Source organism: Rhipicephalus sanguineus, chromosome 8 (assembly GCF_013339695.2).
Source record: "Rhipicephalus sanguineus isolate Rsan-2018 chromosome 8, BIME_Rsan_1.4, whole genome shotgun sequence".
In the NCBI taxonomy this organism is placed as follows: Eukaryota; Metazoa; Arthropoda; class Arachnida; order Ixodida; family Ixodidae; genus Rhipicephalus; species Rhipicephalus sanguineus.
In genome coordinates, this window is record NC_051183.1 from 105,571,293 (window position 1) to 105,599,201 (window position 27,909).

The window sequence follows — 27,909 nt, forward strand, 5'->3', positions numbered from 1 at the left end:
CTTGGAGAAACCGGAGGTGGGGAGTAAAGGGCCACTTCACCGCTGTTCCGTCCACCCCCCACCGAAGCTGGGAAAAGTAGGGGGGTAACGAACGACACGTAGTATATAAATGCATAGTCATTGATAATCTTATAACTATACGGCCAGCCCAATGTGGTTTGCTTAACTATTAATCGACTGAACTTGGTCTTCTTCTTAAGAAAGATTTTATATTAAGGGCTCTAACAGTAAAAAAATGGACACTCGGCTTATCCTGAAGACTTCTGGGAAGTACCTTGCTTTGTCAGCTACATGTTTTGTTTAATAAGTGAGAATTTAAGGTACTAGAGTCATAGCAGGTTCTTCATATTCATCGTATCTACAACGCCAAACTAAGACTTGAAGTTTGCTGATGGAATGCTCAGGTGATCACGTTAAATTTGAGTGTACTTTTTAAACTTCATGGTAATATTTCCAAAATGTTATTAAACACTGCTTCGTTGTCGCGGTATAGGGCGGCCCAGCCTGCACAATCTGTTTGTGCAGATACTTCCTTGATTTAAAACAAACAGTTTTGAAAGGAAGACATCTGATCAGCTCTATAAACACAAAAAAATCACCTTGAGATATAAATAAAAATATTAATTTGTCAACAGTTTCGGGAGGGGTCTTCTCTTCGCGTGGGGATGCGTTAAACTGACGTCGAAGTTCGAACTTCTTTCTTGCCGCGTCCCTCTCGCCTTCAAGGACATTTCAGAGAGAGTGGGGGGATAGATTAGAAGAAAAACGAAAAACAAGAGAGAAGAAGACGACGAAGTCAGAAAGAACGAGGGAGAAAAAAGAAAAAGAAAACTGTGTATAGCCTAAAGTCGTTGAAAAAACCACATCTGGTTATAATCTCGCGTTTGCCGGTTTTCGTCGCGCGCCGGGCCACCCAAAAGCTAGTCTAGGTGGTGTTACCCACAGTTGTCGCCGAGGTGGTCGGGATGAGCCTGTGCCGCCGCACGTGAGCGAAGAGTGTACCCTAAATGGGTCGGCTTTCCACTTTTCGTCTCCGCCCGTTCCTTGTCAATAGCCTCCAGGTGGTAGGGGAGCATAAGCGCTCTACATTGCACAAGTGGATAAAAGAAATTGATAAAAAAAGAAAAAAAGAAGAAGAAAAAGCAAGAGAGAAAACGACACTGCATACGTAGGAGCCAATCAAGGAACAATCATGGTCCCAGTTATGATTCTATGTTGCCAAATTCATTTTGGCTTATCTCTCGGGGGCAGGAGAGTCTTCCTGGGTCCTCGTTGATGCCGGCTGTTAATGTTCTAAATTTCAAAATAAAATATGCCGCATGCTGTTCGCGCTCGCGCGTGTTTTGGACACCGGTCTGTAGAAGAGTTACGTTGGTGTTTTCAAAGCTACGGTTTCGCAAGCGTAGATGTCTGGATAAGGGTAGCTTCAGCAGTGAAGTTGCGTGGTGCCGGTGATTACTGAACCGCAGCCGAAATGGCGTGTCCGTTTGGCCTATGTATTCTTGCCCGCAGAGGTTGCAATGTAACATGTATATCACATTACTGGAGTCACAATTAAGGTTTTGGGTGATGTTGAACTCTACCAGGACCTCGATAACTTTGCGCGCAACCTCCGCCTCCGTGAATGCTTTCATGATCGAAAAGACAGTCCAGGCGAGAATGGATTGATTGGTGGTGAGAAATCGTGGTGTCCAAGTGAGCAGAGGGTGGCCCGGCGCACGACCAAACGACGAAAACTGGCAAACACGGCGTCAGTTTAACACATCCCCTGACGAAGGGGGGACCCCTCCCAAGACTGAAGAATGCTGGCAAATAAATATTTATATCACTGTTGACAACGCCTTCTTTGTGTTATACCCATATATATATATATATATATATATATATATATATATATATATATATATATATATGTATATATATATGTATATATATATATACACGGCTGACAGAATGACCGACGCCAGCCCCCCCACTCGCGAAAGAGTTGGTACGCCCCTGGCAGAGATGCTATGCAGGGTGGCCCGAGCTTCTCGGGCACACGAGTATGCTCCGAGCTCGCATTACGGCGGTCATGACAGGATGACAGTGCGGAGCACGCGATAGCAGCGTTGATAAAAACGGCTACAAGAACGAGCGTCGCGTCACATACGCATGTGCGGCATTTGCGGCGCTTTTCAAAGGAACGCCACGTGCGAACGCGTCAGCGCCGCCACTCAGTTACATTTTGACAGTGTAGCGACGTCAGCGTGACTTTTTCGCACGTCAGCGTGACGATCCTCGCAACTCCCATGGGCGTGTTCGTGGGCGTTTGTCCTCTTTCCGAGAATTATTTCGTTCCACCTGCAGCATGGAAATTTCCACTCTCAAAGGCAACAAGGGCGCACACACAGCACTCTGGTGCAGCTCGTTTCGCGTCCCTGGAATATCACAGATAAAGAAATGGACAAGTTATTGCTATGCATAAGTTACACGTCTGAAGATTTTTCTGTAGTAAAGAATCGATAGAAACAATGTCTCCACTAACAAGTAAATAACAACATTTCTGGCCGCAAATCCAACCAGGGGCGCTTGCGTCGTGGCTCTGAGTGGTACATCGTGAGCGCGGTGAATTTGAATGCGAGACATCGTAGCCACGTGATGATATAACCTTTAGTTCTTCGTGCGTGTGTGCATAGTCTGTGCGATTAAGCTGATAGATCAATCGTGCTGCTCGCTGGCGTTGCGCCGTGAGCACTGCTCCTCCGATAGAGCAAACGCGGTGGGCGGACCCGACCTTCGCCGCGGGCGTCTGTCAATCAAATTGATTGACGTGCGAACTCGGTCACAAACTCGTTGATTCTAAAAAGGCCCCAGTTCAACTCGGGACTGTCATAGTGTCGGTGTGCCTGTCAAGTGTTTCATGCGGGGACCGCTACTCAGCAGCTTCTTTGCATATAAAATGATTTGGTCAGCTTGCACTATTGTGCAAGGCTGGGGCCATCGGAGGAGCTTGTGGTCACCTAGCTTCTTCGAGCTTATTACGTGGCTCGTCTCAGTATGCTTGGCCAGCTTCAGAGTAATGACCGTGTCAGCTCGGGCTCAATATTCGTGCGTTTGATTAGCTAGGCCTTAATTAACATAACACTGAATTGTTACGTCTTAATTCGTAATGTTTTAATTAACACGGCAATATTTAATCAGATTTCATTATCAAGGTCCTCATTAGCACGAACGTACTTAACATAATGTTAATTAGAATGATCATCATTACCACATACTTGGCGAAGAAGTTCCTAATTTAACCTGGTTTGATCTAGCGAGCTCGTAATCAGCGTTGTGTTAATTAGCATGACCCTAATTAGTTCCGCCTTAACTAACATGATATTGAATAGTCCTGCCTTGATTGTTAAAATTTTAATTACCACGACATTATTAACTCAGGTTTATTTGCAAGGTACTGTATAGTACAGAAGCAATTAGCATAACCCTAATTAGCACTATAATAATTAACACGATCTCGGCGAGTAAGGTCCTGGTTATCTGGTCCTGCTTAGCATGGTCTTAATTAGCTTGTTAGCTTTACACGGTTAATTAGCATGGTCTTTGTATGACGTGACTTAATTAGCTCGGTATTAGCATGATTTGGCTTAATCAGCTTCATCATAGCATGTCCTGACTTAGCTTGGTATACCGCCCAGCCAATTAGCTAATCAGCCGGCCGCACCTGCTCGGGGAGCGAGCAGACGATTAATACGAGGACGAAGAGGGCGCGCGACGGCCGAGCAACGCGCTAGAATGTAGAGGCCGACCATGATGATTATACACATGGCCTCGGCGATTAGCTCTTGGCGCGGTGTTGTAAGGCGCTCGGTCGGAATTAATCTCGGAGGCCACGGTGCTGGTTATTCTCAATGATACTTATTGGAGACATTAAACGCTTGAAAAGGGATTCAAACCGCCCGCGAACACATAAAAAATATAGTTAGTAGAACTTTCTGTCACTTTTCTGGCATGGGTGCACTTCTGCACTCAGTGGAACGACAAACAAATGAAAGAAGGTGCCTCTAGTTTGAAGACACCACCCAACCTTCTCGACCACCCTTGGCGTGAGGCCGCGTTCCATCGTAACCAACGAAACGGAGCGCGCGCTGAGGGATGGGTTTCGCCTTCGCGTACTGTTAGCTCGTTCAAAAGGGGGTGGCGCCAGAGCTCGGAAAGATCCCGAGTTTCGCCAAACTCGGCTCAGCTCGAACCTGACAGCATAACTCTGGGCCGTCCAGCGTGCCGAGGAAGCCGCTTCGAGACAAGGTCTCGGAACCGCGTCCCCGGTGGGTGCCCAGGCCCACTAAAAAGACGCCGGACTCAAATCTCATTGATTTGACAATAAAGTTTCCGTTCTTCTTCGCCAAACTCGGGCCATCCTGCATAGCGCCCCAGGTATCCAGTTTGACGATATTTATGTGTAAATGGCCACATGAATAACTCTGTAAGGTGCGACGTGACTTGCCCAATAATATTGAAGCTCTAGAGGAGGAAGACATTTAGCGAGCGCATGTCAAACTGTTCAAAACAAATGGTGAAGCTCATAAACTAATTTACGTTCTTTACCGTCGCGACTTCCTGCAGACAAAAACTAACGTCTTCGCTTCGGTCTGGCTACCAACATTCAAAGCTGAAAATGTTTACTGATGGTATTTTTGTCAGCTGACAGCAACTGCAAATAAAGGAAAGACATTGCTGTGAGGATTAGCACAGGAAGACTTTTATGATCGCATTCTTTTGTATCTCAGATCACAATAGAAAAAGATGGGCGTTGTAGGCACCTACGCACACTGTCAAAGACGTCGTTTGCTCATCAAAGGCTTGTTGCGCAAACGTGACAAGCTTCGTTTCCCTGAACAGATATATGTATGTTGCGCCAGCGTCCCCTTCAGGCAGCCGCTGTTATAATTTAATTGAAGAGGATTGGACATCAGTATTTCCAGATGATGTTACAACAAGCGCTACCTTGATCTCGGCGGTGTGTACAGAGTTTCGCAAAACCACAAATAAGGAGAATAAGTTGAGTAAGTTTATAACTCCGCGCTATTATGTACATTCTGAGCAACAACTCCATGTACCCTGTATACGGCATCTTCTTGAAATGTAGGTGTTCAGACAAACACGTTATAATAATGCGGCTATTGCAATCATTTATTTTAGTGCTTCCTTGAGGATTGCAAGTGAGTCTCCATGTATTCCCTCTCCATCTCACTATATATATATATATATATATATATATATATATATATATATATATATATATATATATATATATATATATAGTAAGGAAGGCAGTAGCGTAAGGGCGCGACCCAGGGGAGCGGCAAGACGAGCAACATGAGGTCAGAATAATACGAGCAACTAGACGAACATCCCTAATATTTTAGGTTGTCTGGAACTTATCTTTTTATCACTCTTTTTTTTCAGAAATTGTGCTTCCACACGATTTATGGCCGATCAACCATCGTCAGTTGAGCCATTCTTCTAGGACCCAATCACGCGTTGTCTCAATTATTGTCATCGCAATGGCGCAGTCGCGAAACATTTGCAAGCTATAGCCTTGAGATTGACACATAGGTAGTGCAAAGCGCTAGCCTAACGCCGAAGGAAACACAGTTCGGGGAAGGCGTTCACACTTTTTCGGTATCTGCTAACGTGACGGCGCCTGCGGCGCCGTCACGGGTCGGCTTTTCAGGCATTTTCGGCAGCTCCACGGTACTATTAGACCGGCGCTGCGATTGGTCTTTCTGGTAGCACTGACATCGGGACCATCCCGCCAGCACACGCTGACCCGGCTTTCTGTCGCATTTAGCACGGTACCAGGACTCTGTCGACAACAGAGCTACTAAAGGATGCCGAATATACTGTTCTGAAACAGTGAACGCTGTCGGCACGCGCCACGCCAGTTATGGCCATCGAAAATGGCTCGTGGCCGTGGACCGCCTTCTCGATCATTTCAAGGCATGGCGCTAGCACTGCTTTCGCCCAATTTTACATCCCTGCGACCCTCTACATGCCGACCAATTCTCTAACGCGGATGGGAGCTGTGGGTCACACCACCGCGAAGGTTCCGCTCGGGCGTCTCGCAATCTGCCACCGCTCGGAGATACAGCCCGCGAGGTGCAGCACCCCTAAGGTATAGCTGTGCCCTGCAGCTCTTTCACAGAAAGCTTCACTCAGTACCCACGGCAGTCTTCGGTGTGGTGTGCTTTCCGCAACATTTCTGAGACTCCGCATGGATATCCGCAATGCGGCCATCATTTCCCGTGGCCAAGGCCACCTCCATGCCATAGAGGTCGCCGAGTCGGCCTCCAAGTTGGCCAACGCTTGGGTACATAGTGTCGCCTACTTACTAAGTGGATGCATAAGCTCTATTGCAGCCAGTTGAAAACAGACGACCTATGATTACCGCTTTGTCCTACCATAGAGCGGCCCGCGTAGATACTCCTCGTCCAACACAGAAAAGAGGCATCCAGCTCGCATTTGCCAGGGGTGCGCAAGAAGGTGCCACGTACCGTCCTGCTGACACGCCGCTAGAATTGGAGGACACCAGTGCAACCATAAACGTACTCGCACACCCATTGGAGCCGCTTCATCAGATCCGACACTAGTTGTTGGTACACGATCCACTGATCGAGGTTGTTCGAGCGATTCGTTAATGCCGTTGCCCGATTCGTTAATGCCGTTGCCTGTTGATGTACCATCGTCGAGACTCACAGCGCTAAGAGTGCTAGCAGGTTCCTTCGCGAGAAGAAATGCTTGTCCCATATTTCACTCTTTTTTCAGAAGCGCTGGGAACTTTCTGCTGCATAGAGGAGACCCACTCTATCTACAGAGTTCTAGTACTATGGCTGAATGGGAGTTGAGTAGCTCCTTCCACAGAGTAAGGTCACGCTTCTGAAATGGAGTACATACAATTTCTGCCGGAGCTACAACGCGTCTTCCGGCTGTAGTTACACTACTCCGTCACAATGATATACAATGCTGTTTAGGTTGGGGCCTATGAACTTCCTTAAAGAGGTCAATCAATCAATGAAAAAATACGCGCTGTGGACGTTCCACAGTCTAATAGTCAACATGCTAACTGGGCATGTGAGAAGCTTACGTCGCATATACAGGACGTGCATCCGCAGACGCAGTAATACGCAACACAGCACATATACTGCTTCTGCTACGGACCAATTTACGCGCTTCAAAAGGTGTGAATTCCGGTTGTCTTGACCTTCGTTCTAGTGGTGGAGCGAACAGGCATGCTGTGTGTATTTAAACATCGAATATACACCGAACACTGCGTAAATATCTGGGGATCATTAGTGACACCGTAGGCACACTCTAAGTAAACGTTAGCCGAGATTCGGCTATTTGCGACTAATGATCCCTGAAAACTTTCTACGTCATGCTTGTGTAAAAGGCGGTAGATGACATAGCTTTACCACCACCTTAGAGGAACGTAGGAAGGGAATGTCAGAATGCAATTTTACTATGTTGGGAATTTTCTGTCAAATGTTTTATAAGCACCGTTTGACAGTTTATTACCACGTGGTCAAGGTCCCTGCTTCGACAGCTGTTGTCCGTCAATGGGTGCTGCTCCAAGCTCACGTGGAAGTAAGTGAAAACAAGTGTTTTTTAGCTTAAAAGATTAGTATGATATTGTCGCGCCTAATGCTTGACCCTCGGCCTACACACTTTCACTCGAACTGGGAGCGGCAGAAGCACAACGAGCGAAAATAAGCGCCGGTTGAAAAAAAAAGGATTTGCGGCAAGCCACCTTGCAGATTTTTGCGAGCCGTCGGCGTATGTTGTCCAATGGCCGTTGTTTCCCACCAAGGGAAAGCGCAGCACAGCATTGGCCTAACAAAGAAAGTTATTGGGAGGGGTTCAACCCCCCCCCCACACACACACACGGAGTTTTCCAGTTTCGCATGGAATATATACATACACGCGTACATACAAACATGCCCGCGAACATACAAAAGGTTGGTTTAAACATCCATCCCTTAAAATGATGCTGGCTATTTCCGCTGCAGCAGAGGCTGTATAGTGAAAGGTCTATTATTATTATCGCATGACCTATTGGCGTAACGTGTCAAGAGAACAAAGAGCAAGGGTACCGAAAGAAGAGTGTGCATGTACTTAATTTTGTTATGTAATATTATTCCATAAGGAAGCCATTAAACATTGACGGTGCTGCAGAACTCAAATTTTCTACACACAATTTTGATATTAGGTGTAACAAGACCGCACATAATAAACAGACGAATGCTCTTCATGTCGCCATTTCTAACTGTTTCTATATTCTCCACAGTCCCCCTGGCCTGACTTCTGTCGTCTTCTTCCTCAACTGCTTAAGCTTACTTCACTCCCCCCGCCCATGTTTTCATCCCTCCTGGGATGATGTTTGAAAACATTAGCTATAGACGCCGATTCGACTGTTCCATTGGGACCTATATACCAGATCGTCTTTAATTGTCCCTGCTGGCTTGCTGTCTTGACAACAGAAGAGGGCCCTGTGTGATTCACACCCGAGTTCGGCAATCCCTTCGGCAATTCCTGGGCTTATTGCATTCTGTTTTTGTCGAAGTTCCTTTTCATCCTCTCCCGGTACTTCACTTCGCTCTCTTCAGTTATTCTCTCTTCTGTCAGGCTGATCATCGCCTCAACTCCTAAGGTCGTGTCAGCTGGCAAATATGTTGGTTTTCCCGTAGCAGCAAACAGCGGTGTGCATCCCAGAGCTGTTTGTTGTATAGCACCGGTTATGATGCGCTACTGCAGCTTCAAGGCAGCATTTCTATCCACCTGGGAAGTCCGGATACATACTTAGATACTGTTTCATATCTCGAATAGCTCGCTCCGCTAGCCCATTAGCTGCTGGATGATACGGCGCAGTAAACCTGAGCGTAACTCCTCACCGCTTTGCCCATTCATTGAGTTGGTGACTCCGGAAGGATGATGCATTGTCTGTTACCAATACCTTCACGTCCTCAAACATCTTGCGGTTTAGAAAGGAGATCACACTGTTGGTGTCCTGCTTTCTAGTTTTTGCTGCCACCATCCTTGTGCACTCATTGACGCACAACAGGAAGGCTCGAGTTTTTTTCACACTCAGATTTTTTTCGAAGTTCCGTGATGTCCATGTGAATCACCTCAAACGGTGTAGTAGAGTGCCTTGGTAATACCACCTGTTGAGTCGGCTGTTTAACTTTACTTTGTCGATCTGGCATTCGTGACATGATTGCACATATCTTTTCGCGTCTTTTTTCATGCCGGGCCATGTGAACCATTTGGTCAGCTTCATGTAGGTCCGCCAGAAACCATCGTGACCACCTGAATGACAACTTGTGTGATAAAGATCCAGAATTTTCGGAATTAGTGTAGGAAGCACTGCGATTCTTCCGGTTTGTGTGAGTTGTAAAGCTTCAGTCCCTTCCCAAAATTTTGCTGCACTTATTGTTTGCGATTGTACATCAAGAAGCCTGATGACCCCCAGCCTGGACATTGCATTGGCTTCTTTCATTGAAGCTCCCGGGCGATGGTTCACCTCAATGTCGAACTGTTGTAGCTTGCTTACCCACCGTGCGACTTTTCCTTTCAGCTCTGCCATTTTCAAAAGGTGGGTAAGTGCCTCGTAGTCAGTGTATAACTTGAATTTTCGACTTTCCAGGTAAGAGCGGAAGTACCGAGCAGCATTTAGAACGGCCAGTGCTTCTTTCTCCGTTGTTGTATAGTTCACTTCCGCTTTGTTAAAAGTGTAGCTGTGGTAACCAATCACGCGGAGTTGGCGATTACTTGGCTGGCGTTCATCTCGCTGGTAAAGTACTGCTCCCGTTCCGTAATGTGATGCATCCATGTTGAGCTCGAACGGAAGATTAAAGTCTGGTAGTGTGAGGACTGGATCAGACAATATAACTCGTACCAGCTCTTTGTAGGCCGTTTCGCAGTCATCTGTCCAACAGAATGGTACATCTTCTTGCATCAGTCTTGTCAAACACCTCGTTTTAAGAGCATAATCTTGGATCAATACCCTAAAATGACCGGCCAGCCCCCAAAACACACGCAATGAGTGGACGTCAAAGGGCTTCGCCAGTTTTGCGACGCGTGCCACTGATTCCTCCTTGGTGTTTTTCGTAGTGCCGTCCAGCACTACCCAGAAAAGTCACCTTGGTTTTAAAAAATTCGCCTTCAAAAAGCTGTGAGGACCTGTGCCACATGCTGTTGATGGAGAATTTCGCTTTTAGAATAAACGATGATATCATCCACGTAGACATTGCAAAAGCTTCCAATGAAAGGGTGTAGAACCATATTCATCATTTTCTGGAACCAGCTAGGCGAGTTCTTCCATCTGAAAGGCGGCCGGTTCTACTCATAAATGTCGAATGGCGTTATAAAAGCGGTATACTGCTTTGTACCCTCGTGAAGAGGTACTTGCCAGAAGCCTTTACAAAGGTCTATCCTGGAAAACCAGAAACATCCGCCTGTCTCATCTATCATTCCATCTATTCTGGGCATAGGAAAGGGAATAAGATGCGTCTGCCTGTTAATGGCTCTGTAATTCATGCAAAGTCGAAGGCTCCCATCCTCCTTGGGCGCTATGGTTATCGGCGATGCGTATGGTGATACGGACTGCCGGATAATGCCTGCATCCAGCATCTTCCCAAGCTCTTCCTTCAGCCATGCTTTGTTTTCCCTGGTGAGGTTGTATGGTTTCCTCCGTACAACCGTTGTGTCATGCAGTTTGAATGGAACTTCAACCTTTGTTGCACCTGGAGGATAGCCTCCACTGCAGAATAATTCTGGATATATTGTAGGGATGTCATCGGATTTCGTGACAATGCGAATTTTGTCTGTCTTTCTCACTGGTTGCACATCTTGGCTCACTGACACAGTGTCATCGCAGTGAATGTTAAGCTTCAGCAATTTCATGTCCGGACGAGAGAATAGAAAATCATACTCGATGCCTTCTATCACCAGTGCCAGTATTTCTACAGAGTGTGACTGCTATTTCAGACGTATCCTTACCCATTCGCAGTGTTTTTTATCACGGCCGTCATAGCCCCGTACAATGACAGTTCTGCCTCTGAATATGTCCTTGGGTTTTGCTTTGCTTCTTTTCATGACTGAAACTGAAGCTCCGCTGTCTACAAGTGCTCGCATAGCTCGACCGTTCACTTCAAGTTGTATGTGCAGTAAACTCGATGACACAAGTTGGACGGTCTCATGTGTTGTGTGTATGTGTTTAGAATTATTTTGCTCTCCAACGTTGCATTCATCTTTCGATGCCCTATTTTTTGTACGAGAGTTGCGCTTCCACTAAAGTCAGAGGTGACGCCTATAAAATCCGAGGGGTACTTTTCACCCAAGTGGCTAACGCTTGTTGTCTCTGAAATATTTTGTTTACTTTTGAAGCCTCTTTCAGCTCAGAGACGCGATAATAGCTTGAGTAGTTGGAGAAGCGCTTCGGGCGTTTTCGGACACTATATTAAAACCAGGGCTGGGCAGTATCGCGATACAAGAGTATCGCGATAGTATTTTAGAGATACTTTTGAGTATCTGTATTTCTGTATCGAGATACATTTGAAAAATGTATTTGTATCTCAGTAGTGAAATACATTTACGATGTATCGCCTGTATCGCGATACTGTGCAGCACACGGGTATCTCGTTACATTGTTTTTTTTGTGTCGGAAATGAGTTGAGGCGTGTTTCCAATGGGGGAATGGTGTTTTTTTTTTCTTTTTTGTACCAAGACAAGCAAAGGCGCGCCGCCGCTCGCCGACAGATAGGGCGGCGATGGTTTCCCCTCAATCGCAGAATGGTCCATGTGGTAAAGCGCGCGACGCCGCAGACGGCAGAATCGCGGGGGCAGTGTTGTCGGCCTCTGCCGATGAAAGTCGCTGTCTCTCAAGGTCAGTGCAGCACGCCTATTTTTTTCGGGTGGCAAGCCAATACTTCGCGACCCCCCCGCGCGGACACCGCCTTGGAACATGATTTGCAATGCTTCGCGTGCCTTCAGTTCTCAAAGCGGCGGCACTTCCAAAAGCAGTTCCCGTAGTCGCGGTGGAAGTGACTAGAAAATGGCTATCTTTGACGCGCTTTCAGCCACCTCTCCAATGTCAGGGTGCGTTCATAATTGATTACATGCGTGAAACGGTCTTTTGTGGTAGCAGGCTCCCCCACCGCCGGAGCCGACTTCGCCGGTTGCGGCTTTCTGAAATGGTTGTTGGTAGCGTCGGTCGAAATCCTCAGCCGACAGGGTCAGACGGCTGAGGATTTCGAAGATGGGGACAGACTTTGGATTCTGAACAGTTAGAACAACCCAAGTGAGGGCAGAAGTGTTTCGGTATCTAGGTGACCCGAGAAGAGATATCGCCACGCTGCAGGGCAATCCGGCTACGAAGGCAATATTTATTCACTTCAACACGCATTTGTGCTCGCCTTCAGCGGTAGACAGACTTTTTTTCGTTCGTGTGTCTTATGCTGAGGCTGAAGCGACGCTGTTAGAAGACAGCCTATTTGAGAAGCCTACACAGCAACCTTCTCAGCAAAGTAGATAGATAGACTTTATTCGGGTCCGGAAGAATCTTCAGCCCGTTTTTATAGGGGCAAGACTGCGGCGCGCTCCCACGTTGGGACAAAGCAGGTCTTCAAAATAAATGTGTGCTTCTTCTCAATTCATTGGTGTTCATTAGTGATTCGAGTGATTTGCGTAAAGTGTGTTATTTCTAGCATAGCTTAGTTTGTTCGCCAAGTATGTCGATTTCGGTGTCCAATCCTTGTTGCTCTCGCTGTTAAATAGTATATTTTTATTGCAATTGATACTCGTAATTATGTCATTATTACTAATTATGTACTTTGTCCACCCTCCTCCCCTGCAATGTCTTAATGGCGCTGAGGGTACTGTAATAAATAAATAAATGAACTGAACGTTTCGATGCGCTGTAACTTTAATTACAACATTATGCTGCACTATTAAGTGTCTTTGTGTAGTATGAGCATCCTTGAAATAAAAAAGTGTTCCAGTATCTGTATCGCTGTAACTGTATTCCGGAATACTTTTTTCGTCTTATTGCAAAAGTATCTCCGAAATATCCCGTTACGTTAAAGACAAATGTATCTCAGTATCTGTATTTTAGGCTTCCAGTTCATGTATTTCAATATCCGTATTCCGGAATACTTTTCTGAGTATCTCTGCCCAGCCCTGATTAAAACATATCGTTGCACATCTATAGGTAAGCCGTGAATGATAAGAGTAAGAAGTGACGAGGTCGACAATCCAGGTTCAGCTATGCGAAGAAGTCGCTGTTTTTCAAGAAAATACTCGAGTGGCGTTCCGGACTCAAAGCGGCAGAATATTGCCTCATGCCAGCGCTCAAAGGGATTCCTGTTTTAAGTTGCAAAGAAACTTGCTTTCCATTTACACCAAGGTTCGGGCTCCTGTTTGCAAAATCTCCACTCGTGCCACTTTCTTGGTATCCCATGAAGGAACTGTCGCATATTCATCACCAAGTCTTCATCAGACAGCCATCCATTGCTCTTGGCAGCTTGTTCATAGAAAGCTATCCACGCTTCTGGATTGTCAGACGCGTCGTCCAACATGTCTGGCTGGATTAGTCGCGATGATAGCTTTGCCCGCTTCGTCAAGTCTGCGACGAGAGTCTCGATGGCAACGTTTTGCTGCACAATTTTCTGCTGTCGACATGCAATGGCTCTCCGTACTGTCGTTAACTCGTCAGACGGTGCTGGACAGGTCGTGAAATTCCTCTCTATTGGTGTTAGCACCAGTTCGTCGAACCTTCTTAGAGGAATGTTGACTTTCACGAAAAATCGCTTCAAAAGTTCCTCTGAAGACAGGGAGGCTTCGGTCAAAATGAGGTTTAGAAGCTCACCTGTAGTCACATATTCGGGAAGCGCCACGGCCGCGTCGTCCTCGACTTGATATTTCTTGAATACTGCAGAGTCGCTGCGGTTGTCCACAAAGAAAGTCACCCACGTGATGTCTCTTGTCGCCGGCTGCGCGAAATTATGTAACAAGACCACACATAATTACGTAACAAGACCGCACATAATAAACAGACGATGCTCTTCATGTCGCCATTTCTAACTTCTTCTTTATTCTCCCCAGTCCCCCTGGCCTGAATTCTGTCGTCTTCTTCCTCAATTGCTTAAGCTTGCTTCATTAGGTATTAACGATTTCAACACTTTCTACAGGTATAGTCTTTTAGAAATGGGATAAGTTATTGTAATGAACGTCATTATGCAAACAGTGAACTTGACGACGTGGAGCAAGGTTGCTTTGAAAAGACAGTCGAATACTTGTGCGAGCACTGATAATTATATCTAAAAGATAACTTTTAGCCTTTTAACTATGTGTCATACGGAAAAATACCGCTACATACGTTTCTCATGCGTGAATCGCTGACGCGTAGCGAATTTTTCACAAACCCCTTTTACTCTATTCCTGTTCGACCTTCCATTCATAGTGCCATTCAACTTTAAGCTAAAGGTAGAAGGGCAACAGGCAGTGCTTTTATAAAGGACCCCCAGCGCATCGGGCTGCTAGAAAAGGTTTGAATTCAAACCGATTGCACCAGCATTCGTAGCAGTACCACTCCAATGCCCGTATACGGCCTTCTGTTGCTATTTTTATTCGCAAGCTTTATGCCAATAACTCTCGCAGATGAGAAAGAGGTACGTCCCGTTTTACAAGTCTTTTCCTATCGCAATAGTTACGAATTCATAGGTTGGCAAAAAGTGCGGAGCTCGCTCAGACTCACTCATAAAATATACTTTGCCTTCAGTGCTCACTCGGACTCACTCAGACTCAGACACACAGCTCAATATGAGTCTTAGTGAGTCTACTCATGAGTCCATTAGCGTATAATTAAGGTTTTTGACCATAGTGTGAAGGCTCGTTAACAATAATATCTCATGTAATTGGTGCTCTACTTGGCGCGTTTTGATCTGGTACCTTCAAATACGAGTTAGTGATGGTTACAGTCCAGGAAGTACATTTTTATGAAAGTGATGACTCACACGAGATATTTTTATAAAGAACTTCTTGTGAAAGATTTTGCCGGAGGGAGGTCAAACCCCACTCACCCCCCGGCGCTCTGTAACTCACACCTCTGATCAATAAGTATTGAGATGGCGTATCAACGCTACTGCTTTGAAGTATGTTAAGTTGACGAGTATAAACGTGAGTCGTCATAAGACTTATAGTAATGCTGAAGGTGGAGTAGATAAGGCCTTAAGTCGGCAAAAAATGTAGAGCTCACTCAGATTCACTCATGGAATATATTTTGCCCTCGGGCATTACTTCGACTCGGACACACCACAGTTTTCCTCATCCGGACTCAGATTCACAAAAGTATACGTCACCCGGACTCAGTCGGACTCAGACTCACGAAAATATTACTGTGCCTGACTCACACAGGCTCAGACTCACGGCTCAATAAGAATTTGAGGGAGTCTGAGTGAATCGACTGATGAGTGAGTTTGCCGACCTATGGTAGCCGGTGCGCCAGTTTCTTAACAAGCTTTCATGCAACAGCTTTGAAAAATTAGGACCACTATGTGCCAAATTTGATGCACTGTGCTATAGAGGACATAAAAACCTTAATGTGCAAATAACAGAAAAAAATGAAGCCACAAAAACATTTTTATCCAGTAAAGAGAAGCATACACGTGGATGTTAAATAGCATATATGTTTTATTGAGCAATTATCATGATTTAGAGAAGAAACAAAATCAATGGGTCACCTATTGCAGTAGTATTACGCAACGAGGAGCGGGATTTCATCAAAAAGTACGTGCAAGAACAGGTTGAATGCGAAGGTTGAATGGAACAGGTTGAATGCAACCATGCGAAGCGCAGTGTGAGCTACGCGAAATAAGGACTGAGATAAACCAAGCCAAAGGTGTGTAACATCATTACGTAACACAAACCCATTATTCAACCATCGGGGTTTATCCAGTGATAAACAGTAGGGCTGCATGATTCATCTTCGCTGGTTAGGCATGTCTACGTAGTGCTTGGGCGGTGTCATTTTTTATCATTTACGCTTGAGTCACACATAAGCCACTTTATTTATTTTTTTTATTTATACATACTGCAGTCCGTAGGCCAAGCAGGAGGGGCGAAAAAAGGGAGCATAGCGAAAAAAATCGAACAAATTATACAGCAAGTTAGAATACACAATACTACTGAAAAACAAGTCTTACTAACTAGGATGCTTAGTTATACTTCTCTAGAAGAAAAGTGAACAAACTTCTAGAAACAGTTTCAAGAACAGAAAAGTAAAGCTACACAGCTGAAATAATAGGATGAGATAATGCAGCATTGCAATATGAACAGTGTTGATTACACAAAAAGATGCATGTATTTTTCAAAGTCGGGAATGCCACGTTCAGGAAAAACATTTGAAGGCAGTGCATTCCACTCGCCTATGGTTCTCGGAAAGAAGGAGTGTTTGAAAAGGTTATTACGTGCAAAGTATGGCGTCAGATCATGATTGTGAGCATGTCTGGTTTTCCTGGAAGAAGAGGGAGCGATATATTTACTGGGATCGATATTAAACTGCCGATTACGAAGCAGGAAAAGAAACATCAGACTGGCGATAGCGCTACGCTGTTTCAGGAGTGAAATGTTGTTAGTAGCCATAAGTGATGAAGGTGAATCAAGATTCTGATAGGCATTATAGATGAGAATCTTACCGCTCTCCTCTGGACCATCTCAACTTTATGAACATCCTTTTTAAAATACGGGTCCCAGGCTACACATGCGTACTCTAGACGGGGCCGAATAAATGTATTATATGCAAGAAGTTTGATCTGAGATGGCGCGTTTTTTAGTTTGTGTCTAAGAAACCCTAGTTTTCTAGAGGCGGAGGAACAAGCGTCGTCAATATGTTTACTCCACGACAGTCGATTGGTAATATTGACTCCCAATTGTTTGAAACTGCTCACTTCTATCAACCGATTATTATTTAAGGTGTAGCGTGATGTAAAAGGGGTAGTTTTATTTGAGATACGCATAAAGACTGATTTACTAATGTTTAACTGCATCGACCAGGTATGGCACCAATCGGAGAGGGAATTTAGGTTGTTCTGCAGGCACTCTTGGTGCCTTTAACTTTTATTTGGCTTATAAAGAATGCAGTCATCTGCAAAAAGCTTTAGGCTTATGGCGGATGTGTCAACTGATGAAACGATGTCATTGATCAAGATGAGAAACAAGACAGGGCCAAGGACACTTCCCTGTGAAACTCCCGAGGTTACAGGCAGAACCCCAGAGCTGCCGCCCTCGACCTGAACAAACTGTTTCCGGTTGCTAAGGTAGGAGCGGATCCAAGTAATTACATTAATGGGTAGACCAATGTTTGAAAGTTTGGTGAGAAGTTTAACATGGCAGACACAGTCGAAAGCTTTTCTAAAATCTAAGAAGATGGCATCTATTTGGTCGTCATTATCAAGTGCTATTGCGAAGTCGTGAATTGTGGTGACAAGTTGAGTGGTAGTTGAGAGGCCTTTTGTAAAATCATGCTGGAAAGGAGTCAAAATATTGTTTTCTTCAAGAAATGACAATATGTAATGCGTGATGATGTGCTCAAGAAGTTTACAAGGACCGGACGTCAATGATATTGGCCGGTAGTTTTCAACATTTAGGCGATCACCTTTTTTAAATACGGGAATAACACGTGCCGTACGCCAATCATCGGGAAGAATTGAATTATGAAACGAAAGACGAAAAAGATGGGTGAGGACATGCGCGATAGGTTCGGCGTAACGTTGCAGAAATGCGTTAGGTATACCGTCTGGACCATCGGAAGATTTAGTCTTAACATTCAGTAACAGCGAAAGGACACCTTGGATAGTTATGAAATCGGCAGATATAGTAGAAAGAGAACTAATGTTTGTGTCAGCATCATCTCCCTGAGTGAATACCGAGTGAAAATACTGATTGAATTGGTTTGCGATTTTGGCTGGATCGTTAACAATACAGCCGTTTACTGATATCTCGGTCGGTGTTTTGTGCGCATCGCTCAAGTACCGCCAGAATCTATCCGGGTTAGTTTTCAAAAAGTTAGGAAGCGAGTGGTTGAAGTATCTTGCCTTTGCTTCTCTTAGCCGAGTTGCAAGCTGGGCCTTCAACGAGATAAGTCTGCAGGGTATTTTTTTTTCTTTCTAGCTCGATTTTGCTTACGGTGCAAATGTATGATGCCTCTAGTAATCCATGGGTTATTTCGGTTTTTCCTAACCTGTTTGCTTGGCACACACTTATCAGTGCAGTAGTGTATCGCAGTTTTTATTCCATTCCAGGCGGTCGACACATCATCAGAAAGATTATCACATAAGAACCACAGATAACCCAAAATGGCCTGGTCATCCACCTTCGAGTAATCCTTAATGACATGTCTGGTCTCTTGCCGGTGCACTTTGTTTTCACCAATGCCAAAGGATAAAAATACTGCTTTATGGTCGGAGATGCCATCTTCAATGGAGACCGTGTATTTGCGTACATTGGAATTTAAAAAGACTAGGTCGAGTGTAGAACGGGCGTTTCCAGCCTCTCTAGTGCACACATTAACAATCTGCACAAGATGACACATCAAGGCAATGTCAGCGAGAGGGTTTAACGTCGTTGCATCAGATCCAGAGCGTGGAACGCGCCAGTCAACATTGGGCAAGTTAAAATCACCTGCAAGAATCAGACGATCATTTTTGAACGCGCACATGTGGTCATATAGCTTAGACAGATATTCGTGTGATGAAGAGGGTGGCCTGTAGATGGCACACACGGTGAAGTAATGGCCCCAGCAGCTCACTTTAAGGAATAAACTTTCGTGCTCACGAATCTGTTGAAGGGGCCGAGCACTAATACCACCCTTGAGAACTATTGCTACACCACCACCTCTTGTTGGCCGGTCACGTCTGAAGATTTGATATCTCGGAGGAATTAGTACTGAATCATTTGTACCTTCGTGCAGCCAGGTTTCTGTGATTATTGTAATGTGAGGGTCGTAGGTGAGTAGAAGGTACTCGAGCTTGTCAACTTTATTAGACAGGCTTTGCGCGTTTACGTTAAGCAATCTCAAATTTTTGGTCACACACTGTCGAGAGGGTAAATCAGAACCTGTAGCTTGCGGATGAAGTGCTACACGCGCATTTTTGCTTCATCCCAGCCAAAACGTTTGCCATCAATCTTGATTTTGTCGTGAATAAGAGTAACCCGTTTCCTGATGTCGCGTTCAGCTTTCGCACTTTCCCAAAGCAGGCGGCGCTTGCGCAGCGTGCACTGGCTATAATAATTGTGCACATAAATATTGGAGCCCTTCAATTTATTTGAATTCTTTAAGACTTCTTGTTTCTCCTGATAATCTTGAAAGTAGGCTATGACAGGCCTACGACTACCTTGGCGGCCAAGACGGTGAATGCGGGCTATGGACTTGCACTTCACTCCCAATGTTTTCTGGAGTATATCGGTTACAACAGCAGTTCGAAGAGACGTGTCATTTTCATTTGTGTTTTCGAGAACACCATGAATGATAAGGTTTGCCCGACGGCTTCGGTCTTCGAGATCAGTTAATTTGGAACTCTGCCATGACAGCACAGTTTTAAAGGAATATGCAGTGGATTCAAGAGCTGCAACTTCCGGTGATTTATCTTTAAAGTCCTGTAGTTTGGCTTCGATTGCTTGAAATCGCAAGTCCATGTCGAACATCATTTCTTTCAGTCACTTCTCATTCGCTTGATTCACAAAGTGGTGCTAGAGTGAAGCTAACCCTAATGCGGACGCTGGCTTAGCAGAAATATATGTAGAGTCGTCTCACTGCTTGCCTAGCCCCTTGGCTGCATGGTAACCAGGACATTTCAACTTACTTCAACTTCTCAATTCAAAATTATTCAAAAAATATTAGTGTTTTTCTCTCGACGGCACATATAGTGTCCACTGTGTAGGTTAAATTGACAATATAACTTTATAAGTGCCCCAATAATACGCGTGTGTTAATGGGGCACTTAAAAAGTTATAGGCCCCACAGTGTGTATGTATTTTCCTGACTACATCATACTTTTATTAAACACGATAGTCTTTCTGGGGATACTTGAGCGCAGAATTTTTCAACTGTCTCTTATATGTCTGTCTGTCTGTCGGTCTTTGTCTGTCTGTCACACGATTCAGCCACCCGGCCAAAGTTTAAGCACTTGCGGAACACCCAGCCATGTTGAACTGGTAGCTGCGTTCATACTTGTGAACATTGTCAATAAAAGAGCAAATATTACCATATCTGAGGCTCAACATCAATACGTAAGCATTAGGTGATGTGTTCCTTTAATAGAAAATGCATAGGTACGTAATTCAAAGAACGTATGTTTCTTATGCTGCGTAGAAAATACGGCGCTATGCACGTATTGGCTGCGCATAAAATGCGCGCCTATGCACGAAAATCCCTTCTGCCGGCAGTACGGTGCTGCCACTGGCAGTGGCCCTGGCTGCTGCACAAGCTCATGTTTCCCGACGCCACTGCAAGATGGCGTTCATATCTCACGCCGCGCCTCCTCTATCGTCTTCCGGCGACTTTTGCAGCGAAGGAACCAGATACGCGGTAAATTTTTTGTTTCCCTGCACGTGCGCTTGTGTTTCTTTTTCTCGTACCTAACTTTCTACATTTTAGGGTATGAAGCCCGCTTTCCAACCTCGTTCGTAACAAGTTGCCTAGACTAATAAATATGTACGTGTAATTTCTTTGCTTTTTATTCTTACGCCATACTGTAGCTTCACTTGGCATATTTAGCACTTCACGGACGCCTATTTTTGTAGGAGCCAATGATTATTGTGTGCAACGCGCCCTTACCATTTGTGATCCTAGATTAGTTGTCATGCATCTTTCATTTATCTTGTCGAGCCCACACTTAGCCTTCTCACTCTTTTAAACGTGTGCGTTATCTTAATATTGTTCAACCATTTCATAATCTTTTTTACATTACATGAAAGGCAACAGTTGCTTGTATTTCATCATAATTATATATCATCCATTTCATTTCATTATGATAACAGCAACCTTGCCAACGTTCGCAATGAAGGTCATGCTCTTCACTTTGGAGCGTTCGATGTTGTAGGCTTACCTCTTTTACAGCAAAAGCTGTTATGAGATCAAAACAAGGGCCGTTTTTTGGCACTGTAGTTGTCCGCCGCCGCCACCCACGCCGGTGTCCGCAACCACTATTGCTTGAAATAAGAAAAAAAAACGAAAAAAAGTTCCAGGATGGAACGAGGTTCGAACCTGGGCCCTTTGCCTGGGAGTCCACTGTTCTACCTCAGAGCCATGCGGGTGCTTAAAACTGCTTTGCAAAGAGACCCTACACAGGCTTCATGTCGAGAAGGAACAACATTAACATATGTAATGTAGCGTGGTAAAAGAGTAAACTAACAACCAAGCGTCACACAACGCCAATTCGGTAACCACATGTCACACAATGCGAATTGCGCCATGAGTGGTTTGTTGAATGCTTCCAACCCATTACAAAGGGCTCTGCATAATTCTTCATCTTAATCAGTCACAGCATCAACAAAGTGCACATATTACCTTACAGATGTTTAGCAGGCACCGTGGTTCTCCGCAGAATGACGAAAAATTGCATAGTGGCTGCTTCCCTACTTCACAAAAATTATGATGATTTATAGCGTAGCGAGTGGTTGCCAAGGAAGGCCATAAGGCTGACATGATCCATTTCCTCAGGGTCTCAATAAAGTTAATTCCCTCTCTCTATCTAGTTCTCACGATAGCGCATGTTATAAAGCGTAGTGGGAGAGTCAAATAACGACTGGGCGTCACACAATGCAATTTACGTCGGTCCTTTGAAGCTTCCAAGCCATTACAAAAGGCTCAGTCATAATTCTTCATCGTCATCTGCCGTCGCATCAAGAAACTGCACATTTGGTCCCTCGCTTCTCTGCAGAATGACGATTAATGTCGTGGTGGGTGCTTCCGAACTTCACTAAAAGTATTATTTGTGGCGTTGTGGGTACGTCGCTAGTGTACTTGTATTAGTAGGCACAGGAGAGTTTATAACGGGCTCTAGAAATGCCGCTCTTCGAGCTTTCGCTGTGACTAAGCTGCGCTTTCTGCGCAGGCCTGGTGTTTTTTTTTCAATACCCATCCTATCCGTTTGGCTACTCTTGAAGGCAGCTAATAAATGTTCAGGCATGAAATGTGACATTTTAGTACCCAAATCTTAAATGTTGGCTATAGCGCACCTCTATGGTTCTTGTGACCACATAGAAATAATCAAACTTAAGTCACAGTCTCTATTTTTTTCAGAAACGACCCACAAATGCAGGCAGCTACTGGCGTTTTACGAGCCCTTGGCAAGTGAGCGCACTTTCTTTTCAATCTAGTCTTGCGTAAAGAATGCAAGCGAATATGTTTGATGCATTGCACTTGGATATTCATTCATAATTATTTTCGAACTTTATTGCTGGAATGTAATGTTCACATGTTTCTCATACAGCGCTCACTAATTTGGCAGCTGACTCGTTTTGTCCATTAGTTGTACCTCAAGATCTGACTTCAATGCAGATTCCAAACGCTGCACTCCTCTTTTTCATCTCTTGGTCGTTAACAGGTGTAATAATAATTTAGTCAACGCATAAGAAAATGAAGCGAGAGCAACCTTTTTACAAGAGAACATGCCAACAATATAATAAAGTGAAAGTTTGATGGCTGTCTTTTGAAATCCCGCATCACTTTGCCTACCCGCGTTGGCTGCAAGTGTTGTAACACAAATTGTCTGCAATTTTTACAACAGTGAACTTGAGGTCCGCGTACTGTTCGATTTCAGTGCCCATTAGAAAAAGCACACGAGGAGAAATTACATGGAACCTTCTACAACCCTATTGCAAAACCGAGCGCCACTGGGTACCAGCGTCCACTGCCATGCCAGATTATGGGCCCAGAGTCGCGCCGGATACTGGGCCGCAGGAGCGGTGTTTTACTGTGAGGCGCTGGGTACTCGAGCGCAAAAACGGCTCTGCAGCGTTAGAATGGCGGTGCCTACCTGCCCTAGATAAATATATTAGTATAGAAAGTGATATAGAAAGCATTAGTGAAATAAAAAGCCGTATGAAAAAAAAAAACAGCTCCACCACGAGGATTTCAACTTACCGCCTCTAGATCTCCAACCCAGTACGCTACCACTGCGTCATGGTTAATTTTCTTTTTCTTTCATGGTATTTATTTCAAATATGTGTAATTAGCATACATAGCGAACAAAATACTCAAGGTGGCCTCGACAAGCGTACTACAAGCTTTAAACAGAAAGAAGTATAACTGTGTGTCCTAAACGGGTATTAAAGCAGTACATTTCATGAAGAGTGGATACTAGTCCGCTTGAAACTCTAATTGTTGATAAAAGTCTTTTAGCTGAAGAGCCATTTCAATGAAGCCACGCTGAAACGTGTCGACATCGCTGTAATAGGGCTAGTCAATACAGTAAGACAGCGTTTCGTTTCATATTTGATATGGCGTACTCAAAGATGAGGTGATCTTCCTTTCCAAATCAAGTTTGGTTCTTTATTACACAAAACATGGGGTTGCCGGCAACGAATTAAATGCCCAAAATGGGAAGAGCGCTAAGTTTCTTTAAGCATTCCCGTCTTAAGCCCGAAAAGCATCAAATGGATCGAGCAGCAAGATAGAGTTTGACGGATGTTACTGCCGAATTTTAATAGCCGTTTCTCGTCCTTACTAATGATCAACATGTACAGAAGCTTTATGATGACTCGTTCGGTAAACACGCGCCTGCATGAATTCATACTGGGTTGTTTTCTCGCGCGAGCGACGATATAACCGCGGGGCGGGCGTGCCTGTATATTGATTTGCAGTTCTATCGATACCTACAACTGTAAAACCGCTCGGCAAAAATCAATGAAATTCGTTAAAAAAAGAGTCCGGTGTGTTAGTTCACTAACGCGTACCAGTTCACAGGTATGAGTTCTGACGTATGAGTCAGAGAAGTACCGGCGAGTGCGGCCGGCTCGTTTCGGCGAGCCTGCATCCGTTGCTGAAAGCGCTCACTCCTTGTGCGCACAGCGTACACAAGAAAAAAAACGGTTAATTTAGGTTAACGTATGTCCAGATTATACTTTACAGTAATTCTTACACGTTAGAATTGCGTGTACATAAACCAAGAAGCGCCAGTAGCTTGTAGACGGACTCGGCCGGTACGCTACACTTAACGCTCGCTGGAAGTCGCACTCGGTAGGACCGATCTCGGCGCAGATGAGTTGCGCTGGTTGAAGTTTCTGCATTTGGAACGATTTCCGGTATGGCGATACCGAACGACGGCTCTTTTTTCTGGTCTCCGTTGGAGGGTTCGCGAAGCCAGAGCAAATTTACTTCTTCCCAACTGCATGGCGAGGTTACGATTCGATCTGTATGTTCAGACCGACGCCTCCAGACTAATAAACATTGCACTATGAAGTCATTACCGCAACACATTACGGACGCTAAACTGATATATATGCGCGACAAGCACAAAATGTGTTGTTAAGGTGTTTAACAGACGGTACTGAACGACAATGCGTAATGGCGACAGTCACGGCAAGGCACGAACTCTCTACGCGAGCGGCGTCCTTTCAGAAGAAGCCCAAGAGGACGACCCACTAGACGCGCTGGAGAGAGCAACCTATTACTATGTTCCAAGGCTTCGCTACAATTACCCCGGGTAAGAAAAGGCAGCCGCCCGGCGACCTAACAGCTGGCCACTATGAGCGGGTCATAGTTGGCCTTGAGGCGCTCCACGTTGACAATGTCGCGCCCTCGACGGCGCATTTCTGAAGATCGTTCGATGTGTTCAATCAGGTAGTTGACCGGGGATGTGCGCTCGACGACACGGTAAGGGCCTTCGTATTTCGGCAGCAGGTTTGGACGAGAGCCCACTTGCAGTGGTAGGGACGGAGAGCCATACGAGCGCTCCAGGTAGGAACGTGGGCGCAGAAATGGTGGTGCCATCACGAATGCATTTCTGCCGATCTTGTTCATGCGTCGTAAAGGTCTTGGCAAGCTCGCGACACTCTTCAGCAAGCCTGGCTGTGTCAGAAATAGGCGCATAGTCCGATGGATCCGGCTTGTATGGAAGTATCGTGTCGATGGTGTGCCACGGGTGCCATCCGTACAGTAAGAAGAAGGGTGAAAAACCAGTAGTGCTCTGAGGAGCGGTGTTATAGACGTAGGTGAAGAAAGGCAGAATGGCATCCCAATTTGTGTGATCGGTGGCGACGTACATTGAGAGCATGTCGCCAAGCGTGCGGTTGAAGCGTTCGGTTAGGCCATTCGTCTGGGGGTGGTAAGCAGTATATTTGCGGTAAACAGCATGGCACTGTTTGAGAATCGCTTCGACGACTTCCGACAAGAAGACACGGCCTCGATTGCTGAGAAGCTCTTGGGGTGGACCGTGACGCAGCATGAATCGGTGTAGCAGGAAGGAGGCAACATCACGCGCTGTAACCGCTGGGAGGGCGGCGGTTTCGGCGTATCGCGTGAGATGTCAACAGCGACGATGGCCCAGCGGTTCCCAGCCGAAGTCAGAGGAAGTGGGTCCATACAAATCGATGCCCACGCGCCCAAAACGGACGGTTAAGGAAAGGTAATGGTTGCAGACCTGCGGGTGACTGGTGCGTTGAAGTTTTGCGGCGCTGATAATCGATGCAGGAGCGAACGAACTTCTGCACGTAGCGGTACATTCCTCGCCAAAAGTGTCGTTGGCAAATGCGGAGGTATTTTTCTGATACCACAGAGTGCGCACACTGCGGATCAGCGTGGAACGATTCGCAATATCAGAACACAGACTGCGGGGTATTACTAGTAGCCACTGGCGGCCGTCGGCGTTGTAATTGCGCCGGTGAAGGAGGTCGTCGCGAATGGCGAAATGGTGGGCTTGATGACGCAGCGCGCGAGTGAATGGTGTTGGCAACGGAACAGTGAGCAGGTTTATCCTTGCGCTGTTCGGTAGCGATGGTGTGAACGTCGATGGAGGAAACAGCAACGTAAGATACTGTGCAGGGGGCATTGCCATCAGGCAACGGGTAGCGCGAGAGGGCGTCGGCGTCAGCATGCTGGCGTCCGTTGCGGTACAGCACGCGGATGTCGTAGTCTTGCAGGCGAAGTGCCCAGCGGGCGAGACGGCCTGAGGGATCCTTCAAAGACGACAGCCAGCATAGTGCATGGTGGTCGGTGACGACATCAAATGGGCGACCATACAAATAAGGTCGGAACATTGTAAGGGTCCAGATGATCGCCAGGCACTCTTTCTCCGTGACGGTGCAATTGGTCTCGGCTCTAGTAAGCGTACGGCTTGCGTATGCCACGACATATTTGGGAAACACTGGTTTGCGCTGCGCAAGGACAGTGCCGCGGCTTACACCGCTGGCGTCCGTGTGTACCTCCGTTGGGGCCGTAGGGTCGTAGTGGCGTAGTATGGGAGCAGACGTCAACAAACGACGGAGTTTTGCAAACGCGTCGTCACACTCGGGTGACCACAAATTTAGGGGTCCGTTACTCCAATGAGCTTCGTCCGTGGCGATATGATGGTGGCAAACTTTCGTATGAAGCGTCGAAAGTATGAACACAGTCCTACAAAACTATGCAGTTCTTTGACGGACGTAGGTTTGGGAAATTCGGCTACGGCCCGAAGCTTGGCCGGATCGGCAAGGATTCCGTCCTTGGGCACGACGTAGCCGAGGATTGTAAGCTGCCGTGCCGCAAATCGGCACTTCATCAGATTCAGTTGGAGGCCGGCGTTGCACAAACGTGTCAAAACATGCCGCAGACGTTGGAGATACGTGGAGCAGTCCGGAGCGATGACGACGACGTCGTCCAGGAAAGACAGGCACGTGTGCCATTTCAAGTTGCGCAGAACGGTGTCCATCATGCGCTCGAAGTTCGCGGGCGCATTACAAAGACCAAACGGCATGACGTTGAACTCGTACAAGGCGTCGGGAGTGACAAAGGCTATCTTCAGTCGAGCGTCATCAGCCAGGGTACTTGCCAGTACCCCGAGCGCAAATCGAGAGATGAAAACAATTCTGCTCCTTGGAGGCTGTCAATCGCGTTGTCAATTCGTGGCAGTGGATAAACATCCTTGCGGGTGATCTTGTTGAGCCGTTGGTAGTCCACACAAAACCGCACAGAACCGTGCTTTTTCGCAACGAGAACACCAGGAGACGCCCATGGGCTGCCGGAGGGCCGAATTACATCGCGTCGACGCATATTGTCCACTTTCTCATTATTTGCCGGCATTCTGCGGGAGACACGTGATATGGACGTTGCCGCAGTGGTGGTTGGGTGCCAATGTCGATGCGATGAGTAACAGTGGACGTGCGGCCGAGTGATGTTTGCCCGACATCGAAAGAATACGAAATTCATCCAACAAGCACAGAAGATGGGAACGCTGGACCGACGTAAGGATGTCAGCAACGAAGGGTTCAAATACACCAGTGGGTGACGAATCAGACGTGGAAACAGCACTGATGGTACGGGAACTGGTACAGTGCGGGTCATCGGGTGCGTCCAGAACTTGTGCGTCTTCAACGGGTTCCACTCTGCCGAGATATTCCCCTCGAACCAACGTAACAATGTACGGGGATGGATTAGTAACAAAGATAGCGGTGCTGCCCTGAGTGTCTCGCACGGTCGCGAAAGGTACCAGCAACCCTTTTCTAGTGCAGACGCGGCCAGATGGCGAAATGAGGGCAATGGTGTCGGAAAGACCGGCGCAGTAGACCGACACAGCCGTTGACGAGTTTGGAGGCACTTTGGTATCGTCTTTGACGAGGATCTTGCTCACTGCCGATGGACTGCCTACCGGCTTCAAATGTGAGAACCGTGAGAGT